The sequence below is a fragment of the Polistes canadensis genome, unplaced genomic scaffold (genome assembly GCF_001313835.1).
Source record: "Polistes canadensis isolate GaletaPanama2010 unplaced genomic scaffold, ASM131383v1 scaffold_14, whole genome shotgun sequence".
In the NCBI taxonomy this organism is placed as follows: domain Eukaryota; kingdom Metazoa; phylum Arthropoda; class Insecta; order Hymenoptera; family Vespidae; genus Polistes; species Polistes canadensis.
The window spans coordinates 217875-223378 of record NW_014569561.1 but is presented as its reverse complement, the minus strand read 5'-3'; positions in this window follow the sequence as shown (position 1 = coordinate 223378).

The window sequence follows — 5504 nt, the reverse complement described above, 5'->3', positions numbered from 1 at the left end:
ACCCTCGCCACCGTCGCTCGCTTCTTGCTTTCGGTCCCCACCCTCGCGAGTTGACGGCGGCGGCGGCGGTGGCGGTGTTGGTGGCGGTGGCGGTGGCGGTTTCGAGGACGCGAGAGGAAAGAGAAGAATAAAGGAGAGAAAAGGAAGGCGAGATTACTCGCGTCGACAAGAAGACTGCTTCGGAGTAGGCGGGGACCGCGTTACTTTCCGTGGCCACGCCCGCGTTACACCGGGAACCGCCTACTCTCGGCACAAACGCACCAGGGCTACCCAAGCAAGCAAGCAAGCAAGCATAAGCGTTATCACGCGCTTTTCTCTGTCGTCTGTCCGCTACGAGATATAACGGGAAGAGGCGGTCCCCTTTACCGAGTAATCCTCTTTTCGATTCCACGTTGCGTCGCCCCTATGTCCTTTCTCTCTCGCCCCTTTTGCCACCTTCTTCCTCGATCACTCGTCTATCCTTCCTTTTCCCTTTATTTTCTCTTGTCCTCGTCGTCGTTGGCGTCGTCGTCGTTGGCGTCGTCGTCGTCGGCGTCGGCGTCGTTCCCGTCGTCAGCGTCGTCCTCGTCGGCAGCAGGGTAGTACAATATTATGGTCTCGTACGCGCCATCCAACTCACAGCAGTTGCCATTTTTTCTTACGAGAGGGGGCAATTGCTGACAGGGACCGCTTTCCTTCTCCACCTCTTCACTCCTACCGAAGAGAGAGAGAGAGGGGGAGGGAGAGGGAGAGCTTCGAGTTCCCGAGCACTCGAGCGGAGAGCAATTTATTGTTTTACTGGCGGAGCTTTAAACACGAGCGAACGGCTAACAGCGATGGGTGGGTGGCTTGCTCGCTTCTGGCTGGCTATGGCTGGCTCGCACTCGCTGCCCCCGGCAGCACCCACCGGTGCCCAGATGGGTGGGTGGGGAGACGCGGCTTCCAGAGAAGCAGAAGCGACGTTGCTTCAAGCCGTCAGCGTCCTACGTGCGAGGATACCCTGCCTGCTCCTCGACGATTACATCCGGATCTCTTATTACTCTCTCCCTCTCTCCCTATTCCCCTTTTTACTCCGCTCATTCTATCGAGTCCGTGCTCGCATTTCCAATTTTCAGCCTTTCCCTATTTTTCTTATGCTAACCCTCTTATTGTTCCTTTTCGATCTTAATTGAACCTATCTTTTCCATTAAGCGACCCAACGTGCAAACATATGTACTCATAATTTCCATATATCTAGGAAAGTATATTTCGGTTTTCGAAATGTCTTCGAAAGTTTGACGGGAAACAAGATTGTCCAACGATGTCATTGAAAAAAACGGATCGATGATTCTGACTCGTGTTCCCGTCGTTGCACATTTTTCCCTTATGTTTTCGCTAGATATTGTTTTACCGAGCAATCGCCCAAAAGAATTCTTATTATTGAAATTTCATCTCTTCCTTGTGCAATAAATCTGGCTCCGTGTTTCCTTACGGATACTTTTTCCCCATCGAATCGAAATGTTCTCTATTAAGTTCGATCGTTGTGTCTAATTAATACGCGTTTCTTGCCAGTCGATAATAAGGGCAATAGGTAATCGGGATTTAGGGTTATTTCCGTTTTTTCTTTTTCTTTGCACCGCGATACACGTGGAAGGAAGGAAAAGAAGACGGATGCTTTTAAGAAGAAAAAAAAAAAGAAAGATAAAAAAGAAGGATTGTATAGCAATCGAGAAAGGAGCCAGAGAGGGGAGGTGGAGGGAGAAATCGAATAGGAAGTCGACGTCAAAGTACTTACGTGCGCGAACGATCGAACCGAGCCCGAGAAAGAAGCTGATTGCCCCGGATATTATAATGATCGTATAGCTGGAAATTACCTCGCGCGATAAATACGCTTGCTACGTACATGTGTGTGTGTGTGTGTGTGTTGTCGACGATCGTGAATGATATCATCAGCGAATTATCGTAATTACATACTTCGGAGGTATTTCAAAGCGACGCGAGCTATTATTGAAAATTAGACGAGCTTGCGCAAATCAATTCGATGAGAGCGTTATGTTATTACCCTTACCAAGAGGTAAACGCGATCGTTTACGCGCACAACATAATCCGCAAACAATTTCTCCTATCGGTCTGCTTTTATTTTTTCTTCCTTCTTTTCCTCGACTTGTCGCGAAAATTTTCCCATGACTGTTTAAAACCCTTTTCGCGATAATTGAAAATTTACTCGATTCAACAATAATCGCGAAAATAATTAAACGCGTCTTGCAATGAAATAAAAATAAAACGTGTATCTATACTTTTTCTTGACTCGTGATCGGTACTTCGAGTATGAATCTTCTCGTTTGCTGTTGCACTCCTTGCCTGGCTAGAATTATCAAGAAAAATATGCTTGTTGCGTATAATCGACGCTTATCTAGCTCGTTAATGCTTATAATTGACAAGCCGTTTACATCGTCTATGAGAGAAACTCTAATTAACAACGCGTTACTATTAGATCCGATCTTGGATTCTTAATTACGCTCACACGTCAGTTTACTTTCTTGCCCGTCTAACGAAACGTAACGATTTAGCGACCGGTACGAGATTTAGCATGATTTTTCTTCATTTTTCGTTAATGCCGGCAGATAAAAGAATGATATAATCAAATATTACAAAGTTACTGAATAAGGGCGCACCTTTTGAAGTGGTTTTCGGTAAACAGGAACGTAGCAGGATCCGTAGTAGTAACTGCTATCTAGGAACCAGACACCAACTTTATTTCGCTAAACAAAGAAAAAGTAACGCGAGGAAGAACCGAAACGAGCGGAAGCGGTTTAGGCGGTCGGTCCCTTTGATTCTATCAAACGCAACCGAAAGCAGAGCAGGCATTTTAAAGAAGCATTAGAAAAGGGGCACGTGCTACATCAAGAGATAACCGAAGGCGTTTATGCGCGTTTATGCGGCTACCTTGTCTCTCTTCTTAGTTTTTTTTGTTCCCCGTTACTCCTTGAAGCAAACTAACGAATGTTCTCTCAGAGAAAAATCATCTATGAGTTCGTGTCTGTATTACTAGCATAGAAAAAAATATATGAAAGGACACCTTTATTATTCGTGGCACGTCTTCTTTCTTGTTTCTCTCTCTCTATGCTTTAGATATAGGTCATGAATATAAATCGTCCTCCCTTACATCTGTAGCGATAGAACGCGCGGAATAATGAAGCGTTTATCTAGACACGGTCTATATATACATATTATATACCTACGACATACATAGGTACCTATCGCGAATGCGTCGACGCTACTACCACTTTTATCGATAGCGAGAACGTATCGATACACCTACCTAGCTATAGCTACACGTGTCTACAAGTTTCGATCGATAAAATAATATATTCATATACGCGTATAAATATAACAGCGTATAGGTACGCGTACATTCGCACTACCTACCCTCTTTTTCCGCCAGAAGAGTTATAAGCGTTCGATGCCGAATAAAACGACGTGACTTGTACCTGTGTTAAGCTTTCGCCGTATCGAAAAGCGTCGAATACTTTACGACGGCGCCTCCTCTCTCTCTCTCTCTCTCTCTCTCTATATATATATATATATATATATATATATATATATATATACTCTGAGATACGACTTTGATATTTAATATATTTTATCCTTTTCTACCTTTCTCCTATCGCCGGACCTCCAATATATACGATGTTGTACACGAGAGAAAGAGAGAAAGAAAGATCGCCATTCTTAACGCCCCAACAACATGTTTCGTTAAAACTATTTTTCGAAAAAAGTCATCTCTGTTTTTCTACTTTGATAACAAGACAAATAATCACGGAGGATATAAATTTTACGTTAAAGGAACAACTCCGAGTATCCTGGGAACGCAAACTCTCTCTCATACTTATAAATTTATTAAAAATTTATATGCCCTTAAGCATAGGGAGGAGGAGGAGAAGGATTGTAGAAGGGAAGAAGATTTTTGTCTATAAATCAATATATCGAAATAGAGAAAATAATTCTCACTTTGTGAGAAGTAAATGCGACGAAAGAGAGCGTAGTACTACATATATTTACATGGTAATCTATTAATCCCTCGAAAAGAAGCTCCCAAAGTATATTTCGAATCGGTGAATCGGAGAGGGCGTTTCCTTGGCTCACCTATACAGAAAGAGATAGTCACGTAAAAAAAAAAAAAAAWAAAAAGGAAAAAAAAGGGAGAAAGGAAGAAATGCCGATGGACCTCCCAATGGAGTTTCGAGATCCGTGGCTACTCCTCGATCGCCACAAGGTAGTCCTCGGGGTTGATGCTTCATTTGGGGAGAGCACGTAATCTGCTTAGTCTGACGCTGATCCGGACAAATCGCTGCGCGGTTACGCGGCACTTATTCTCGTCTTTCGATGCTCTTTCCCTGCCCATCCCCCCTCTACCCATCTCCTACCCACCCTTCCTATACTTTTTCCTCGTACGTTTCGGCCGTTTCAATCTGATTAACGGCGATGTCAATCGCTCGATACCAACTTGGAAAAGAGAACATGACTTTCGATCATTTCAGGAGAGAAATTCACTCACCTTTTATTCATATTGTCAACTTTCTTTATTATATTTTTCTTTTATTCCTCCTTATGAAAAGATGAAACCAACATTTTTCTATCAGAACCCATCGATAAAGTTAAACAATAATAGCTTTCTTACTTAGAAGTTAACTCGATGTTTTCTCGATCGCGAACACATTTCGGTATTTGCGATTTTTTTCGGTTCGTCATACGTGACTAACGTGCTTTGCAGCTATTTCGCGATTCGATATTTCATAATACCTATCGTTAAAGAACGAATGAGAATCTCTATCGTGGATACTACCTCCAACTCCAATTTGAGCTATTGGCCCTCTGTCATTCTGTGGAGAAGGACAGTAAGCTAAACAATCTCGCGTGACAGCTTTCGCAACGATTCTTGTAACAACTAGCACAACAGCTCGTCCAACGCTTATAACAAATTGGACTTTGACGGCCGTCGGCTTGCCAGCCGGAAAAGAATGATGTTCGGTTTTAAGAGGAAAAGAGAGAGAGAGAGAGAGAGATACTACCCACCTCTCTTGACTTTTTTAAACAAACCGTGAAAATCAGTCTGCCCTTTTCCTACAACTGGAAATCGATCGAGTATCGGCCAGCCATTTATTTTTATTTATTTTCTTTCACGTACTCGCATACGTAGCTGACTTAAAGCCAACATTTTTGTTTCCTTTTTCAACCTTATTTTACCTTTTCTTTTTCAAGCTCCGAGCAGAATAAATATCACGAGGTCGGTTGCCGTAAAAAACACTGAAAATTATACAGGCCGCTGGTTGAATTAAAAAGCTGGCTCTTGGTCTCTCTCTCTCTATATATATATATGGCTCCCGGTTGTTGCTATTCACGGCGACTCCCTTGAAACCACTTAATTGTCCAAGCACAAGTGTAGGAGACCCTACGCGGAAAAGCTGTCCGCAAAGGAGTCGACGATGCAATTATTTTCTCCCTTGAAAAATATTCTAAAATGTTACCGCAGAAAGATTTGCCGT